Genomic DNA, 21,513 nt, shown 5'->3' with positions numbered 1-21,513 from the left:
CCACAATACGAGTACCAGCGGAGGCGGCACAGATGTTGTTGGCTGCCGGAAGGGTTCGGATTGGATGGGTTGTTTGCCGTTTAAGGGAACAAATTTCACTGAAGAGGTGCTTTAAATGCCTTATGTTTGGGCACTTCGCGAAGGCATGCACCAGCAGCATTGATCGATCCGATCGATGCAGAAGGTGTGGGGAGAAAGGTCATATTGCCAGAGAGTGCAATAGGGACCCCAAATGCCTATTGTGCGAGGTAAAAGAGGGACAAGATAACCGGCATATTGCCGGAAGTGGTAAATGTCCGGAATTTAGGAAGGCGCTCACTGCAATGAGAAAATGAGGTTTATTCAAATAAACCTCAATCATTGCAGGGTCGCTCAGGATTTACTTGAGCAGGCCACATTCGAATCTGAGATGGAAATCGCCATCATAAGCGAACCGTATAGACACCGTCACGGTGGCATATGGGTCAAAGATTCGACTGGGGGAGCGGCGATATGGGCTTGCGGTCGACAGGCCATACAATGTACTGCAAGTCAAGCAGGCAGTGGCTTCGTGTGGGCGAAAATAAGTGGTGTATATGTATACAGCTGCTACGCCCCGCCAAGTTTGACACTGTCTGAATTAGAGCAAATGCTTGATAATCTTATTCTCGACGCGAGGGGACGTAGTCCAAAGGTGATTGCTGGTGATTTCAATGCTTGGGCCCTAGAGTGGGGTAGTAGGGAATCAAATGCTAGGGGACGCAGTTTATTAGAAGCTTTTGCGCAGATGGACATAGTTCTGGCCAACGAAGGTGCTGTAAACACCTTCCAGAAAGGGGGTTCAGGCTCGGTTGTAGACCTGACCTTTGTCAGCCCTTCGCTGGCGCGTGGTATGTCCTGGTGCGTCAGTGAACGCTATACCCACAGCGATCACCAGGCAATCTTCTTTGAGACATGTGTCGAGCCGCAGGCCAAAGAGCTATCATGCCCGAAACCGAGAAAGATTTCAGGCTGGTCCGCAAAATCTTTGGATGAGGAGACCTTCATAGAGGTGTGGTTAGATCAGCCTGATAAAGCAGGCACCTCTACGGAAAGAGCCGTCCATCTGGCTCAATGCATTGCCAAAGCGTGTGACGCGTCCATGCCTAGAAGGTGTTCATTCCCCAGTAGAAGACCAAACTACTGGTGGAATGATGAACTGACCGGCCTTCGATCAGCCTGCCACCGAGCCAGAAGAGCGGCTCAGAGGGCGGTAGGTAGAGTCGAACAGGGACAAAAGGAGCGCGCCTATAAGGCAGCCCGCAAAATCCTCAAGCTCGCCATCCAGCGAAGCAAGAGGGAGTGCTTTAAGGAGCTCTGCTCAGAAGCGAACATAAACCCGTGGGGGAATGCCTACAGAATCGTGATGGGACGATTCAGAGGCCGTTCATCTCCGCAGATTACGTGCCCCACCCTCTTGCTAAAAATCATCCAGGGGTTATTCCCCCAGCAAGAGGAGAGCACCGACACATTCCAACCACCTCTGAATGTGGCGGCAATTCCGCCAGTCACCAGAGACGAGCTGTTGGATATCTGCGGTAGAATAGGAGACAACCAAGCGCCGGGCCTGGACGGAGTACCGAATAAGGCCCTTAAGCTTGCCGTGAAATCCAGACCGGACATGTTCGCTGAGTTGTTCGAAGCGTGCATGTCCGAGGGGATATTTCCAATGGCATGGAAGCGGCAGAAGTTGGTACTTCTGCCTAAACCAGGTAAACCTCCAGGTGAACCGTCGTCATATCGACCCATATGTCTCCTGGACACGGTGGGGAAAATGCTAGAGCGGGTAATCTACAATAGATTACTCCCGGTTGTTGAGAGCCAAGGCGGCCTTTCGGATCGGCAGTATGGGTTCCGTAAAGCCAGACCAACCATTGATGCCATAAAATTGGTTACTGGCTTGGCCGAAGATGCAATTCACGGAAAGGGTAGTACCAGCAAATATTGCGTGGTAGTATCTAATACGGAAATCTTTAGCGAAGGTTGGTATTCCCGCCTATCTCGCTGCTATCGTCGATAGTTATTTAACTGAAAGGAGACTCTGGTATGACACCGATGACGGACCCCAGGAGTACGTTGTTTCCGCGGGTGTCCCGCAGGGCTCCGTATTGGGCCCACTACTGTGGAACATCATGTACAACGATGTATTTAATCTTCCCCTTCCGGGGGAAGCCACAGTGGTGGGTTACGCTGACGACATAGCGCTGGTTGTTGTCGCAAAGCATCTTGAAGATGCTGAGTTATACTCAAGTGAGGCAATCGGTGCTGTTAAAAGTTGGCTAAAGAGCTCTGGTCTGACACTTGCGGAGGAAAAAACGGAAGCGGTCCTCATCACTAAGCGCCGGAAGAGAGATTACGCCTGTATTAGAATCGGGAATCATATCGTCACTTCCAAGCCGACCATCAAATACTTGGGGGTGGTGATAGACAGGAAGCTTAGCTATAAGCAACATGTGCGGTATGTTTGCGACAAATCATCCACTGCAAGTATGGCCCTGGCAAGGATGATGCCGAACATTGGAGGGCCACGGCATACCTCTAGGTTGCTTATAGCCAGGGTGGTGACCTCGATCATGCTCTATGCAACCCCAGTTTGGAGGGAGGCGTTGTGGATGTCAGGGAACGCTACCAAACTGAGTTCAGTCTACAGGAGGACAGCCCTGAGGGTATGCTCTGCCTTCAGGACTGTCTCAGATGATGCAGCATTCGTCATCTCTGGAATGATGCCGATTGACATCTTGGCAGATGAGATGGCGAACATATACAATGCAAAGCCAACCTCTTCCTCATCGCGGACGAGGAAGACTGAAAGGGAGAGATCCATAAATAGATGGCAAGAGCGGTGGGAACGCTCGGGAAAGGGCCGGTGGACGCACAGGCTCATTCCTGCCATCAAGGAGTGGTTGGAGAGACGACACGGTGAGATTAATTATAATCTCACCCAGTTTCTCACGGGGCACGGAGGATATCTCCAATACCTTCACAGGTTTAAATTGGAGACCTCACCCGATTGTCCAAATTGCAATGGAGTCCCAGAGGACCCAGAGCATGTATTCTTCCACTGTCCGAGATTTGTGGAAGAAAGGAGGAATCTAGAGGAGACTCTAGGGGAGGTGCTGGTACCAGAAAATCTGGTGCCGAAAATGCTAGCACATCAAGAGAATTGGGATGCGGTAAACTCCATGATCACATCTATCCAAAATAAACTGCGAAAAGCAGAGGAGAGGAGAAAAACGCGGTCACGTGCGCCGCGTATAGAAGAAAGGTGACAAAGCTAGAGTGAGCTGACTCCGCCCCGTGATGTAATACCTTATGGTGGTTCCGCGGGGCAGGGAGGGAGTCGGGGGTGGTTTTAGTGGGTAAAAATCCCACACGCTGGTGTGTCCAGACCAGTGTCTTTTTGAAGATTTCCACCTCCTCAACAAAAAAAAAAAAAAAAAAAAAGTCTTTTGAAGATTTCCACCTCTTAAAAAAAATGTCGTGTTCTGCGAATTATATAAAGGACCATTTAACATCTGTGAGTCGGGATACTAAAAAGGTAAAAACTAACCCATGAAGAGATCTGGCTAGAAACATCCGGAGGATTAAAATAGGTGGTCCCAGCTGAAAAAATTTGGCTTGGCCAAGCTAACTCTAGCAAATAAATTAAGAACTCACTTGGGATCAATGTCACATTATGTGCCCACAAACATATAATCTATACAAAATGGAAGGATCTCGGCGAGAGAAATCTGCATTGCGTTGAAGGGACAATTTAAATTGCAGAAGCTGGGAGCAAAAAAAAGTCTTGATCTTGTTTTATGTAGCCTCAATTTGGGAAGAGGCACTTCAACTGTCATGCAATGGGCATAAAAGAATTGCAGTCAGAACCGTCTCAGATAAGGCAGCTTTCGTCATGGTAGGAATAACGGCGATTGACATCTTGGCAAATTAGATGACAAACATGTACAACGCGAAGTTAATCTCTCTCTTATCACAGACGAAGAAGGCCGAAAGGGAGAAATCTGTAGATACATAGTAAGAGCGTCGGAAAAGGTTTGGCGGGCATACAGCTACTGCCATCAATGAGTGGTTGAAGCGAAGGCTTGGGGTATATAAGGAAGAATTTGATGCACTATGGTTCAAAGCCTCTCATCCTCCGCCATGATATTCGAGCGGATCATCAAAGTCATTATCGACGAGCACTGTGATTCCAACCATTCACTCCCACCATTCCAATTCGCCAACCAATCCAAATACTCGGTTGAGCATGCACTCCTAGTGCTCAAATCGGACGTAATCCTCGGCCTCAAACGGAACGCACCGACCATAGTCTGTCTCCTTGACATAAAGAAAGCTTTCGACTCCGTATGGCAATACGGACTCGCATACAAGCTTTCGGAATTCCTCCAGTTTCATCCGCACCTCTGCAAGTTAAATTTTAGCTTCCTTGATGGGCAGAAATCCCAAGTCCAACTCCGTGAACACCTCTCTTCCCTCTGGCATCCCTCAGGGATCAGTCCTCGCCGCTACCCTCTTCTTCCTGTTCCCAAATCCAATTCGCATCCTCCAATTCGCGGATGACCTCATCCTCTACACCTCCACCAGAAATACCCCAGCCAGTGAAGCCCGCCTGAATTCCTATTTGGACTAGCTCTATCGATATTTCACCCGCTGGAAACTATCCCTAAACCCACAAAAGTACAAGATCATCGTATTCTGCGGTACCGCTAAGATGACGCCGAAAATGAGGAGCGACGTATCAACCCTATCCCTGAAGATCCACAATGACACCATCCCAATCGTTAAGGAAGTCACCTACCTCGGGGTGACAATGAATTCCCGCCTATCCCACCTCCCACATATCACGCAGGCAGTAAGCCGTGCAACTGGTGCCCTCAAATCCCTTTACCCAATCCTAAAATACAGCAGCACATCAGAAAGTCAAGCCGTTTTGTTACAAACACCATATCCGTCCCCTCCTCATTTTCGGCTTCATCTTTTGGTTCGACGATTCCCCCTACCAAATCGAACGATTCCGTCTCAAAGAGCGCAGAATCCTACGCCATTGTTCCAATATCTACGAGAACGAAGACCACTCCAAATACATCTCCAACCAGATGCCCTACGACTCCTGTCAAACGCCCCGCATCGACGCCGTCCTAGCCCGTCATGCCCTCAAATTCCTCGACAAATGCCTATCCCATCTAAACCCACTTATTCGCAGGTCATGCAGATCGAGATCGTCGAAGAGAATCTTCTACAAACTCATCTGTTCCCTCAAATCCTCCTATCTCTTCAGTCCCGAAACCTCCTGTTCGACCCCGACGGTAGAGTAATCTTTTATAACGGCAGCTACTCCTCATCCCAGTTTTCAATACCCACTCATCATCAGCGCCACTCCTAGCTTCCTCTCCTAAATCCCTCCCGCATGCCCCCCATCCCAACCCACATCCTAGCTCCTTCCCCCGCCCGTTCGTTTTTATAAAAAAATTACGAGTGGAGGTTTTTTCGACTTTTCCTCCAGAACACCATTCATTTCTTCAATTTCTCCTTTAGTGATGAGTTAGTTTAAGCCATAGCTTTTACCTTAGATTAAGGTAAGCTGTTAAGGTAGTGCATAAGTTAGGTTAATTTAGCTTTGTAGTTATATAGGGATAACAAAATGTTGTTTTTACTATGGTTCAATGACCATGAGGTCAGTGGCTAGAAACAACCAAGAAGGGAGATTTATCCCAAAAACCTAAACTTAAATCATAAACTTTTGCAAATAAATAGGTCATTTTCTAAAGAACGATACTGGAAAGTATATTAGGAATCGTACTATTATTAATGAAGTTGAAATTATCCTTTTCGCGTGATCCACTGCCTCCTAACACATTATATATAAAATTTCAGTAGATTGAAATGAATTTTTGGGCATACTTACAGCATATATGTACACTATATACAAACGGAATGTTTGGGCACGCGAATATTCTGGCGTAATCTAATCTAGATGGGGCTTGATTTTTTTCTTCAATTAAAGATTATTTTGGACAACAAAACGTTAGAATTTGTTATTGAAAAATTTATTATGCTGATTACGATGCTATTAATCAAACAATGCAGCTCAGTGCGATAACAATCATTAAAAAAAAACAATTATAAACAATTACCCGCACTTGTTGCAGTCCAAGCAGACTCATAAATTGTTGGAGGTGGTTTTATCACGCATGACTCCTATTATAAGATAGAGGAAATTGTTATCAACTTAATAAAATCCACTCGAGGATTGATAATTCTTATCAACAACATTCATTCCTGGTTTGTGAAAATTATTGTTGCATTACGACTGCTCTTATGGTAATAGGCATTGACCTAGGCGAATACATACAAGAATTTGGTATGATATAACTGGTGATGGATGAAACCTGAGTAGCTGAAAGAAAGAATTATTGCAAATGCCATCCATTATATGGGCAATAACGAACTTAAAAAATTCGCCGTGGTGATAATGAAAAAAACAAAATATCTCGTGATGAGCTGCTATGGCAAAAAATTGGTTTGGTCAGAAATAGACCTGACGTTGTTTACATATAAGAAGTGGTAAAATCGAAGTTAGGCAGATGAAATAAAAATTCTACTTATTATGTGGGTCTTATAAATCTATTAAAGAAGTAACATTCGATTGGAAGATTTGCACGCATTTTATTGTTCTGGGACTCGAAAGGAGCGCTTTCATGCTAAAAGGCACCAACGGAAGCAGCACTACCCCCACCCCCATATTACAACAATTCGACCTCTATATGCACCGATCTAGATGAAACTCAAGATTCCAATTACAAACTCGTAGGAACCATTTTATAATTTATGGCAGTATCTTAAACTGCAAACGGTTCTTTTAGGTAACTATAAACTTTCTCTGCAGTGCAACGCAATCAACGCCCCCGATCAGCCAACCCCTCCTCATAATCTGTGAGCAGTTAAGAACCCACACAATCTTCAAATAGAAATATAATTGTTGACGTCCATCTCTAGTGATTATTAAATCATATGATGAGAATCATATGATTGTGCTGAAGTGTGTCTTAAGGGTCATTCATTGCGAAATTGCTTATCGTCAATTAACTCGCAAAATAATAGTAGTAATATGGTAAGTACTATCAGCGGTACTATCACGTTAGTAGGTATATTTGTATGTGACATTTGCATCTTCGCGTGTTCAAATGGCTCAAGTGGTTAGAACGCTGGGCTGTCATAGCGGAAGGTCGCGGTTCAATTCTCACTGATGACAGAGGGATTTGTCATCGTGACTGAATATCAGTTGACTGAGCTGCGAATGAATACCTGAGCCAAATTAGGGTAAAAATCTCGGACGAGCTCAATGCTGACCACATTGCCTCCTACTGTAGTGTACCGCTACGATCTTGAATGAAGTGCTTCTAACACACTTGAAGGCCCTGATTCAATATATAATATTGCGCCAACGATTATTATATTAAAAAAAGAGGACTTATGGTTTCATCTAGGGCAGAGGCAACTCGTCAGACGCAGCCCACCTCTGCCCTGGGTGCAACGTGACCGAAAGTGACAACAGGTATAAAACGCTCCTTTATACATATATTCCCAAAAATACGACAAGAGTGCCAATTATATCCAAATTACTTGCATCTCTACAGACCCATATTATTTATAATATTTCCCAAATGTATGATCAATTCGACCAGTTTCCGAATCAGTAGCTAAATTTTTTGTTATCCGGTATAAGTTGTGAGGTCCGTTTCTGCAATATAGAACTCTCCAAATGCAGAGGTTGTCAGCTCCTCTAGCCTCCAGCGTGAGATATGCTTTAATTCCAATGGTTCATGCCCAACGATTCATATTGAACCCTTCCGATTCCTTCGGCCGATCCCTTCGCAAATTTCTACTCGACCTCTGTTGCTCTATTTTGAGGGAAAAACTATGTTTACACGAGACTCGAAATTGAAATTCGCGAGTTCAGGACCAGAAATTGTTACCCTTCACCCGTTGTCTCTTATCTTCTCCCGTTGTCTCTTATCTTTAGAATGCGTGTCTATTCCAGAACCCTAAAAAGATTAAAATTGTCCACAGAACATACGTCGCGCTGTTGCATGATGCATTGAGATATCATTAAAAAAGACTGCTATTTTCATTGCCCATAGACAACCTGATTCGGCGAAGTTCTCAAGAGACAAAATGCCTCGCTCGCAGCACTGAATGGAAATTCTCACGATAAAGATCTGCCTCTACCTTAAGGAGAAGGTTTTTAAATTGAGTTTGGGGAGCACATATTTTTGAGCAATGAAGGATTCCGCATATCCAGTTTGGGTATCTGACAAATATTGATGAGAATTCATTTAGAATGTGTTCTAAATTGCATTCGACCATCCTAAGTTGGTTATATTTTACACCAAAGCAGTCAATAGCAACAGTGCAGGTCCGCCCAACCATAAATGCGATTTGACAAAAAATGGCCGTTGATACGTATTTCTGTTGCTATTTTCTGGGGAATATGTATGGTATCTCTGACTCTTCTACATTTCAATAGCATTACAGGCAAAATGTTACTTATCTTTTCCTCACAAAGAAGTACCCTAGCCAATGGTAAATCGAGACCCTAAACCCTAAAAACGATCAAAAAAAATACACTGCGCGGTAACTACGTTGAGAGTACTTGAAAGGAACCCACACAATTCATGCTATTTTCATTCATGTCCTACCTAACATTGAAGATACCCTTTGCCATAGCGTCGTGCTTTAAATAAAGTCCCACAGGGATTTAGTTTTCTTTGTTAATCAAGTCAAGAAAAGTGAACCGATCATTAGTAGTTAGTGCCCCCATGTAGCATTTATGGACTCTTATGTGCCTCAAATGCGGAGCCCAGAAAAGGAAATCGAAATAGAACACAAATAGTTTGATCAACAAATTAGAGAGAACAAGAGGTCACATTTTTCGAGAAATAGATGCCAAGATCGACGGAAACGAAAAACATGATAGATTGAATCCTCATCTATTACTTCTTTCAGCTCAGATGTAATCTGGGACTTTAGGGGTCTATCGCAGAGATCACGCGAGTTTCACGACTCACTCCCTCGGAGTGTTCTTAAATCTATCTAATTGTTCATGTCCCATCTTTCTTTCGAGAATAGCAGTTTTGTGATATTTTAAATTTCTAGTTTGTCTCCTTCTCCTTCCTAATTGTTTGTTTCACCCGATTCTGTTCTATACACGCTGTGCATCTCAGTGTAATTAGCTGGTATTCCCGGCTCACCCATCTCCGGTTGACAGCGTTTTCCAATGTTTCCACCCACCCCACATATAGTAGGGTGGATGTCAGCATCCTTGTAGTAAGGAGCAGCCGATATTAGGCGCCATACTTGCTGAAAATAATTGAAGCGCTGGGAAGTTCCACTTATCTAATGACCCGAATTTTAACAGCGATTGATAAACTGATTATTTCTCAGAAAAAAAATTCTCAAAAAAATCATACCCATCTTTGAAGTTCTTCCTCGGTAACCTGGAAAAAGCATGCAGCTGTATCGTTGGCTTAGGTCCACTCTCCTCCTGCTACGGAAAAAAAGGATTATCGTTATTTGTAGCAAGAGCCGCGGCCACGTCATAGGCAGTGATTTTCGAACAAGTACTCTGTTCATTAAAATCTTTTAAGCAGCCCACGGGCCTTCTTAAAGTCGCTTCGGAGATCCCGATATTCTCCCTCTATTACCAGATATTTCGGCTATCTCGTTAGCGTTTTCGATAGATGTTCCACCCTAAAATAAAAATTAAAATAAAATAGCAACCGGACTCTTGGAACGTTTTTCTGGTAACTCGTTAATGGGGGGAATCATTAGGGATACTCACTTCTTCTGGTAGATTAGCAGATCTCCAATCAGGCATTCTCCATCTGTTCGCAAGATATTTCACATTGAATTGACTTAGAATCTACTTTAAAGGTAGATTAGTTACGAGCCCCACAGACTAGTAAATTCAGGTTTATTTTGAATGGTCTGTCTGAATGCTTGACTTTTTCATCGTTAAAGGACGAAATCACCATCGGCCCCTACTACATGTGTGATTATCTTGGTCACTAAAACCCCCTCTTCTTTGTTTCGCTCTTTGTGCGTTACTGTTCTAACGCGTTGCGTTGCGGGGCTAGATCAGTACTTAGTTGCGAATCGTTGTGATTTTCCTCCTTTCTGGTTTTCTTTTGAACTTTTCCTGAATTAACAGCTATCAAGAGTAGTTCGCAGCATCTGTAATCGCCTCTTTCCACAATAGCTTCTAATCATTTTTCGGTTTGTACTAAACTTCCTCGGGGAATATAATGCAACAACGGCATGATGAACCATCGCGACCAAGCTGATGTAGGTATGACCGCTACCTCGATGTCCATTCCAAGTTTGTGGCTGTCTATGACACCCAATTTATTCGAAAATACTTATTGATATAGCATCAAATGAAAAGCAAGGGGAGATAAGTGAAGGTAAAAAGTTGTAGTTAAGAATCTCGGACCAGTTCTCAGAAACAATAAAATAATAACTCCGCCGTAGCCGGTCCCAAGCCCAATTGTGAAAAAAGGAAAGATGGATAGCTTCAGTCTAAATGGCTATACGCCACCGAAGCGTCTTTGGGGGGTAGGTGAGGAAAGTGCAGAAACTTTGTAGTCTTGCAAATTACTCACTAGAGAAGTTAGGTAGTTACTTGGAAGTTAGGTATAAAATGCACTGTCAAACAATGGGAGAAGAAGAAATTTAAGGCCCGTGGCTGTTTCGCCAGGCAGCGTATCAAATCGCCTGACTAAGTAAACCTGTTTATTATCCGCTTATACTACGAAATAGCAAGGGGGGAGGCATCTTCAGCGTCTTACCGCCCCTTTTTGCACCAGAAATTCGTCAACCGTTTCTCAGAATATGCGCACATGACTGTGCAGTTAGCTGCACGCCAGTACCGCTTTCTTACTTACAATAATACAACCTCAGTGGTCATCAGGGAGCGTGTTCTGTTGGAGGTCTTCGCGGGAACTAGCGAATAAGGGTCGACGGGGCCAGAGGCGGCCACCACGCCACGCTGCGGGCAACAGTTTCAGTACTCGCCGAAGCGTTCTTCTTCAATGGATCCTCTGTGTAGACCAGGCTCTGGCTCTATGCATTTCCTGCAACCACAAGAATTCTATCTCAAATCAATGATGAAATTGCCTCTTAATTGTGTGCTCACTGCTGCAACTACAATTACTTGTGTATTGTGCTTCGGCTGTCAGATTGCATGGCCAGAAGATTCGCTTTCGCGTTATTGGTTTGAGCGACTGAAGGTTTCCACCATGAATCATTGTGGCAGTACATTGGTAGGCTGACTTATCTCAACACTGGCAGTGCCAGCAGACGGGTAAAAAATAAAGTGCAGAAAGTTTACCGGAATTATGCAATCCCCAGTAAGACTCTTGTATTTGAAATTATGGATACACTGAAGCAGCAGAGACCTTCTAACGTATGCAGTCTATTACGACGGTATGGCAAAAGTCAGACCAGACGTGCCCAAAATGCAACGTATGTGAGTAACCAGCGGAATTTTTTCATATCACTCAACGAATACCATCAGAGCGTGCAGACAATGCAGTTTTCGCTAACGGAAGCAGAAGAATATTCGATTGGCCTTTGGTAGTTACCCGCCCAGCTGAGCATGCTGAGTAGATTACCACCGAAGGCACCTACCATGCTACTGCGCCGAACATGAGTTTTACAGATGTTACTCTTCTCTTCTGGATCAGGTGCATAATTTAAAAAAAAGATCACCGGTATACATGGTGAATTGGGGGACGAATTTCCACTTACCCTCACTATGACAATTACTTAGTTTGTTCTAAGACGTTCTAGCTTGCGCCAAGGCATCACTTCGATCCGAAATTAATAAAGTTTTCGGCAACAGTCATGGGAGGACCGCATACCACCTGCCTCCATATGAAGGTAACTACACCCCAGAGCCCATGCGCATACAAGGAGACATTTTCCAGTGTAAATAGAAGTGTATTGAAAATAGTAGACATGTTTAGCTGTGATATTCGGATTAGGCTAGTGTTGAATTCAAGCCATCTGCAAAGGTCATCACGAGCCGCATGCTAGACATAATTTAGGTGACCTTCACATCCAAGCCATCACCGAGACAGACTTCTGCAAATACCTTGAAATTCTGTAAGGAACACATGCTCGATTTGGTGATCTGAACGACGCTCTGCTGCTGCTCACTATCCCTTCACTGGAATATGGATTCAGAATATTGCCGTGAACGAAGACCAATTTGGAAAACTTTCAGTGGGGGATACGAACTACTATGTTCAAATTCTGCCGTAAAGCGGTTGAGCCTGCCTTGTGACATCGAAGGCAGGGACGGACTTGTTACGCGCTTATTTTTACAGCAAAGAGCAGGCGAGCCCCTTGCATGCATCTGTTTGCAAGGCAGGTTACGGGCGTCTCCATTTGATTTGAAAGATCGATCTGTCAATGCTCTGCGTGGGGTGAAGTCAGACTAAGAGCGGATGGATGGATGGAATGGATGAATTGTCTTTGGCAGCCATTTACGCTTTGCATCTGCCGAACAGATGGCTGCACTGTTATGGTACAAACAAGCATAATGCTATATATAAGGTGGCTCATGAAAACCTGATCACGGGAACATGTTAGGTTTATGATATGAGCCGCGGGCAGTATTCGATGGTTCTGATTACAGCAAGGCGAGTTCTAATTGATCTCCATATATCACACAATAAGTCTGACGTGCTGACAGATCAGTTAAAGGTATTGCACCTAAATCCTTCACGGCTTCCTTTCATGTCCTAGGACTCCCACACAGTCCGGTTCAAACCATGCAGGAATACACTATTCTGTATACGTGTTTGATGTTGCCAGAAGTTCTCGACAGATTCTCCCACTAACCTACGACGAGCCACAACCACCAGAACTCCTTTATATTTATTTTTGAGTGCTTGGCGCCCAGTGCTAATATTAAGTAAAATCCGGCATCTGCTGAGATTGTGACCACTTGGAAATAATAATAATCGTTGGCACAACAATCCATTTGGATCAGTGCTTTGAAGTGTGTTAGAGTACTTTATTCAAGACCATAGCGGCGCACTACAGGATTATAGCACACTGTAGGAGGCAATGTGGTCAGCACTGCGCTCGTCCAAGATTATTATCCTGATTTGACTCAAGCGCTCGTTCACATCGGTATCCGACATTTAGTCACCTTCGGTACGACAGTCTATTGTCCTAACCACCCAGCCAACCGGACTACCAAGAAAAACACGATGTTATATCTATGTGATGTTTAGGCGTTAAATTTCCCTCCTTAGCTTCCTATAAATCTAATCACCTTGCATCCAAATATTCTTACCTAAGATTGCCAAAAAAATCTTTTACACGTCTTTTATATCTTTTTCGAATTCGGTCTTCCTCTAACCATGAGGTATTCCACATTGAATTTGGTATGGGTTGCCAAAGTAGGAAGCAGAGCCTATAAGTTGCGTCTCAGTGACATAAGTAGCAGGCGTATTAGGTGAGTTGTTTTGGTACCAACTACGGTCTGGATGTTTACTCTTTCTCCTTTTAATTTTCTCACCTGACATTATGTTGTTTCGGGATATTGATAAATATTCATTGAATGAAGTGTTAAGAAATGAAATATCAAGGTCCCGACCAACAATCCCGAACGACCAACTAAAAAGATAATAGAGTGCATGCCGGCAGGTCTTTCGTTAGAGGTGCGCTTCTGTACTGGGAAACCTTAACGATCAAATTTATCAGTCGTGGTTAGCTAGCAGTTAGTTTGGATGTTCATTATGTGCCCAAATATCTCGAATGTTCCGATTCAGTGTCTTGTCAACGTTCTTCAGCGGATTTTCTACACTCAGACCCCACAACCTTTTTTTTTTCCGATGGAAGGTGGAAAGCTTCAAAGGCTACCACAGGCTCCTGCCACACGGTTATGTGGGACTCTTACCCACTAAAACCACCTCCCTCTCCTTCCACTCTCCCCGTGGGACTCCCATTTACGTATTACGTCGCGGGGCTGGATCAGAATTTATTCTGCGCTCATGTCAACATTCGTGTTCCTCTCGCGTTCATTCTTGCGGATGACTTCCTCCTGCCTAAGCTTCTTTTCGATGGCTGTAATAACTTTTTCAACTTCGGTCCATATCCCCTTGGCTTTCACCATAAGCTCCATGATATTTTCGGGTGTAAAGTGCTCCCCGGTTGTAGCTTCTAATGTAGCCCTTTGGGTTTCGAATCTGGGGCAGTGAAAAAAGACGTGTTCTGCGTCCTCTGGAATGTTTGCACACTGTGGGCAATATGGCGAATCATCACGCCCAAATCGATACAGATATGCTCGATAGCCTCCGTGTTCGCTCAAGAATTGAGTTAGGTCGAAACCTACTTCGCCGTGAGGTCGTTCGATCCATTTCCGGATATCCCATATGATTTTGTGAGTCCAACGGCCTTTTTCTGACTCGTCCCACTTCTCTTACCATTCCCTCACCTCGTGCGAACTGTCGCCGACGGGCAGGAGATTCTCCGGTGAGGTACGTTCGATCGTAAAGTCGTTGTATTTCTTTCGCCAGAATCTCAATCGGGATCATTCCTGCTATCACGCAAACTGCTTCATTAGAAATTGTTCTGTAAGCGAAACATGTTCGGAGTACACTTATGCGATACGCAGCTCCAATCTTTTTCTTATTTATTGTATTTTCCAGTGCATCTGCCCATACTGGGGCTGCATACAGTAGGATCGAACTGACCACCCTTGAAATAAGGAGTCGACGGCTCGGCCTTGGGCCACCTATATTTGGTAGCATTCTCGTAACCAGCGCTCCGATGTTATATCCCTTGGTTGCTGCACCCTCCACATGCAATCTGAAATTCAACCTCTGGTCAATCATTACACCTAAGTACTTAAGTGCAGGCTTGGAATAAAATGTTTGCGTTCCAACTTTGATCTTCATGGAAGTGCACTTTCTCCGCTTGGTAATAAGTACTACTTCCGTCTTATGCTCTGCGAGCTGTAGACCAGCATTCTCTAACCAGGATTTAATCTCATAGACTGCTTCATTTGCATAGAGCTCGGCTTCCTCGAGAAGGCGTGCAACAACCATCACACCAATATCGTCCGCGAAACCAATGGAGGCCACACCAGTAGGAAGGTCTAGGATCAGTACCCCGTTATACATAATAATCCACAAGAGTGGCCCTAGAACAGACCCTTGTGGAACTCCGCATGTCGTTTGGTAGGATTTCATTCCTTCATCTGACTCGCAGCACAGAGTCCTATCGATTAGGAAGTCGGCAACAATACACACCAGGTACTTCGCCACGCCTAAGTTCATTAGGGACTCAAGTATCTTGCTCCATCTAGCGGAATTGAAGGCATTCTTCACATCAAGTGTAATCACTGCACAACATTTGCCCTCGTCAAGTGCGGTCTTAGCTGTGTTAGCTACTAGGACAAGTGCATCGGTTGTAGACCTCTCCTTTCGAAAACCGAACTGATTTTCGGAGAAACCGTCATTCTTTTCGGCAATTCGAATTAATCTGTTATAGATTACTCGTTCGAATAGTTTGCCAGTATTATCTAGAAGGCATATCGGCCTGTAGGACGAAGCTTCACCCAAAGGTTTGTTTGGCTTGGGGACTAGAATTAATTTCTGCTTCTTCCATTGTGTAGGAAATACTCCTTCTTTAAGGCATGTGGTGAACGCCTCGACAAACATATTTGGAGCTATTTTTACTGCTGCCTTCAGAGCTTTATTGGGGATGCTATCCAAGCAAGGTGCTTTGTTTCCAACAATTTTATCCGCAGCTTCGAGGACCTCCTTTTCGCTTACCATTGGAACTTCGGCGGTGTCTATCTCGACAGGGACCCCACAACCTATATACCATTTTGAAGATCAGACCCTCCGCCAATAGTTGTGATCACGAATTAAGCTCCTTTTCGCGAAATTCTCAATATTAACGGAGATATAAGCATCCTTGATTTTTTTTGTTGTTGCTCTTCATTTCACCATGATTATGGTTGCTTTCTCTCCCGCTAAAAATCAGTACCTGACTTGAGCAAATTAATATCTTTGCTACTGTTACCTCCCCTTTTTAAATTTCAGGAAGTCGTTCAACTTTTTATTTGAATTTATCGTCCTGTTCATAAGAATTGACGTGTAGGATAGATTGCACCAACTCCTCAAGATTGGCCTCCTTTATTAGAATTTGTTCCATTGTGCAACTTAGCATTTCGGGAACCAGTTTTCCAGTTCGTCATTGCCTCTACGGTATTGCAAATCAATCTTTGTCAATTTTATTAGAACTTATGGTACATCCTATTTCGGATACTATCTGTTTTCAGTCGCGTTGATACTCACAGCTCGACGAGTTTCATTCAGTGGCAAAATTCTGCCAAAAACTGTAAAGTAACTACTAGAATCCTTCTAATGCAACGGATATAGCGTGTAACTCAATGTGCTACAAGTTCCACAACTCATTACCCTCTGCGAAAGTTTCTACGAAAAATAGGCTGACTGGTCAATAAGCTCCCATTTAGTTGTTTTTGTAATTACCACGTTGTCGCTGCTATGCCACCCCATTGTTGTCGCAACACTTTCTTCGTTTCACGTGACGTAACAATATGCAAATTTTTAGTGTCCTGATTTATACGTTCAGGTGTTTCAGTGCTGAAATGTGTTAATGTCTACCACCACATCGAAGAGTTTTCATTCGGCCAAGTGGTGGTGTCGATGGGAAAACTGTAAACAAACACCACGCTTTCCACTTTTAGGTTATGTTCTACACACAGTTCGGCTGAAATTTTTTAAGGCTTTAACCCGCCATATTTCCATAATCCTTTGGAATTATCATTCACGTTGCTGAGTAACTACGATACCATAGTTGACGCCTAGTTTGAAATTTTGTTTATTTTGTGAAAACAACGCTGAGTTGGTTGCTAAAGTAAGAATAGTATGCAAGTCAACCGTTACTATGGATCCCCTAGAATCCGTTACAGGAGTATATAAGATGGATGCCAACGCATGGATGCATCTGAAACAACCCCTAATTGTTATGCGGTAAATAGAAGCGTACGGATTAGTGTAGGCAACTAACACTTACACAAACGTAGGTCGCATACATAGGCAGAGGAAAAGAGGTTAGAGACTAGTAAATAGTGGATGTTGATTTGAATTTTCGATCTAATAAGACTTTGGCAACAACGGGTTGTTGGGGAAATCCCTTGCAAGGGTGTACTGGAAGTAACGGAAATTAAAATGAGTAGTGGTAATCTACAGTGAGGTACAAAGTCAACTACTTGATGATACAAATTTTTCATGTCTCGTAGGGTTCATACTCATCGCAACAACTCACCAACAACTTATATTTGTCCTTAAGCACAGTTCCTTCAAGAGTTTTCCTTACTTGCTAAACAACTAACTTGCATCCTTAATAGCTACTATTTACCGCCCGCTGAGTAATTATTCGGCTCAAATGCTACCCGAACGAGAGTTAAGCAGTTCCTTTCCATTTGAGGTTAGCTTTTCTGCTGTACGTCATCTCAAAATCGAGCCTGTAGAAAACCCTATCTTCCGTTGGCCAGTACCATGCCCAACTTCGCAAAAATCACCAAGGAACAGCTGCGTTTCCCTGACTTTTTTGTTTGTCATAAATAATCAAGGAGCAGAAAGAGCAACTGCTTTATCAAAATAGGAAGAGTGCGAGGATACCTTAGTCCGACAGCCTTGACTTTATTAGTGTTTGTTTTCAATTCAACTTGCCTCTTTCTGCAAATTCAAGGTCAAATGAATCTGGTTATTGTTTCCGCGGGATATCATCAGCGTATGGGAGGTGTTTGAGGGAAGATGTCATAGTCCATCGAACTTGTCCTTTGGAAGAGTCTCACATTCCCAGGTCGCAAGAACCAGTTGCGCCGGAATTCGGTTAAACCTTTACCGGCTTTACCTCACTTGGGTGTATTGATGACCAAGATGGTTTCACTTTCCTTTGGAGGAGCAGCCAGTATCCGCATGTTACGGTAATTAGCAATTTCATCCCTAGAACAGATCATCCAGAAGCTCTTAACGGCATGTAAGTTCTTTAGCGATGCACTATGTAGTACTGAAATCATTATTATTGTAGCAGATTCGTATTACGTGATCAGCGCAATGATAAATTCACTTTTGTCGCGGAGTACGCTACCCTTCCTTTCCCGGGATTTGTCGTAGTACCGGGACTGAAGCGATGATCATGATGATGTCCGTCTCCATCCGCAACGGCACTAAGAGACCTCAGTCCTTGACGTTCGTCGATTCGCTCACTTAATAAATCAGATTTTATTTTCTTACAAGTAGGCTTGCAATTAGCTTAATTCGGAGATAATATCACGCAAGCAGTGTTTGAAATTGTTAGCAGCAACGTTCATTTTAAAATCTTTCCTGACTTTGAAATTTCCAACTGCACATTAAATGGTATTTACATTTTGGTAGTTTGTTCAGAAATTATGATAAGATCCTCCGGTGATAGATCCATGTGAACCTATCACCAAGACGATGCTATGCCTGACAAACAGCTTTTATCATTTTCTGTGGTACAAATATGGTTTTATGACGAGTTCAGGTGGAGAGTTCAATAGTGCTGGATGCTCGGCAATTAACTGGTGTTGTGATCGACGTATCAACGAACATCTCAAATCTAAGATTTACCGCAATGTCGTTTGTCCTGTCGCACTCTATGGTTCTGAGTGTTGTCCGAGTATAAAAGACAATGAACGGTGTTTTGTGGTAATGGAGACGAAGATGTTGCGTTGGACTAGGGGCGTGACACGTTTTGATCACATCCGAAATGAGGATATCCACGATCGATATGGGGTTTCACCGATCGTGGAAAAACTGTGAGAGAGGCGTTTATGATGATATGGCCATGTAATTCACGCCAACGAGAATACACTTGTCAAGATTGGCCTGAACATCGAAGTCGATAGTCAAAAGGTCGGCCGAAACAACGGTGGCTTGATACGCTAGATAGGGATTTAAAAGCGTCGTGATTGCATCTAGATCAGACATTTGATAGACCCAAACGGCGAAATCGATCACAACAAGCCAACCCCGCTTGTGAACAAGACAAACGTTGAAAGGTTGAAAAAACAGATGCTAATAACTGAAAAAAGCCAAAAAGGAAAACTAAAGCGTCCCCATGGACCCCGCTGTTCATATAAGATCACTTCTTGTGATGATGACGTCTTACGATACAAGAAATTTAGACCAACTATAACTTTGTTAATAATAGCTGAATTAACTTTGATTGACTTCAAACTTTTCAGAATTATTACATTATGTCTTATGCTGATGTCACTTGTGGGATGAACTTGAGGGGGTTTTCCGTCAAATTTCTAAAACGTATAAATATACTATTATTAACTTTATTTGTGCAGACATCGGAACGGGATGTATTTTGAGGCCTAGGTTTCATATAGATGCATCACTGTGATTTTTTTTCAGATTTTTCGGTTGGATAGATTCTGAAAACGAGACTTGTTTCACTTTTTGATGTACATATTTTCAGTCCAATCTCCCCTATATTTCAGCCAATATCAGAAATAAGATCAGCTTGGGGAAATACTAACCCTGCCTTTGGTACCCCACATGACCATATTCTGTGGAAAAAATGTATTCCCCTTTTCGCGTATATGTGGAGACCCCTTCAAACAAAAATGGCGCCACTCGCTTCATGTAAAGGACCATATATTCTCACCAAATTTTATGAAAATCCGTTCGGTCGTTTCCGAGTAAATCGGATGTGACAGACTGATAGATAGACAGGCTCCAAAGTACATTGTACGCATCGTTGTTGCATTTCTTCTTGGAAGAAGATTATATTGCGACTCGGACGATGGAGAGAAATTATTCCCAATGACGTGCGGCGTTCCACAGGGGTATGTCTTAGGTCCCTTACTGTTGTTAATTAGGTACAATAGAGTGCTGACGCTACGCCTTCCTAACGGCGTGACAATTATTGGCTTTGCGGACGATATCGGGGTAACAATAGTGGCAAAACGCTTAGACGAGATCGAAATCTATGCAAATGAAGCGATAAGGGAGATCAATTCCTGGTTAAAAAAGTCCGGTCTATCACTTGCTGAACATAAAACGGAACTGGTGCTAATCAGCAAAAGAAGGAAAGACACGACCGTGAAAATTAAAGTTGGTGAAAAAACAATTTACTCCCAAGAGTCGCTTAAATATTTGGGAGTAATGATTGACAAAAGACTCAATTTTAAAAAACACATTGAGTGCGCTGCAGCTAAAGCATCTTCCATCGCTGTAACGATCTCGAGGATACTACCGAACAGTGGTGGACCAAGACAAAGTCGACGTCGTCTTATTTCAAAGGTAATTAGTTCCGTGCTATTCTACGCAGCTCCTGTTTGGGCAACCGTTCTGGAAAACAAATCAAACTGCGGAAAACTAGGAATGGCGTATCAACTAAGTGCACTCCGGGTATGCAGTGCTTATCGAACGACATCAGGAGAAGCAGCATATGTACTGGCAGGAACAATCCCCATAGACATCTTGGCGGATGAAGGTCGGCGTCTCTACGACAAAATGTATGCAATTGGGGAGTCTATTGTACTTCGACGGCAACTAGCACGGCGGGAATCCATCACAAACTAGCAAAAGAGATGGAACGAGGCACAAACTGCCCGTTGGACCTACCGTATCATTCCACACATTCGAAGATGGATGGAAAGGAATCCCGGGGAACTAAGCTACGAGGTAACACAGTTTTTAAGTGGACATGGAGGTTATCCGGCTTATCTTTATCGATTTGGACACGACGAGTCACCATGGTGCCCAAGATGTCGTAACGTGGCTGAGAATGCGAAGCATCTTGTATTTGAGTGCCCAAGGTTTACAGCACACCGAACTAGGCTGGAGGCGATCGCAGACAGGCGCTTAACACCTGGAAATATAGCGGAGTTTATGTTGGAATCAACGGAGGCTTGGAATCAAGTGGGAATTGAGCTGAAAATGATTCATCAACAGCTAAGGCATGAAGAACTGCGAAGAAAGCAAGAAAGGGAGCGAACAATAAAGCGCCGCAGTTAAGAACTGATCCAGCGCCACGATGCAATGCTTATAGCAGTCCCGTGGGGAGAGTGGAAGAAGAAGGAGGCGGTTTTAGTGAGTAGAAGTCTCACATAACTGTATGGCAAGAGCCAGCAGCAGGTTTTGAACCTTTCCACCTTCCAAGGATGAAAAAAAAAAAGATAGATAGACAGACAAACGGATAGACGACGAGGGAAGAAGAGAATCGAAGCTGCCATAATCAGCGAGCCTTATCATAATAATAAGAGCGGTGCTTGGACTACAGATCTAACTGGTAAGGCGGCAATATGAGCGTGTAGAAATCAATCCTTTCTAGAAGTGAGGAAGTTTCCAGTAGTTGAATTTGTCAGGGCAAAAATAGCTGGCATCTACATATAGAGTTGCT

Source organism: Hermetia illucens, chromosome 1, assembly GCF_905115235.1.
Source record: "Hermetia illucens chromosome 1, iHerIll2.2.curated.20191125, whole genome shotgun sequence".
NCBI classification, from domain to species: Eukaryota; Metazoa; Arthropoda; class Insecta; order Diptera; family Stratiomyidae; genus Hermetia; species Hermetia illucens.
This window is presented reverse-complemented; position numbering follows the sequence as displayed.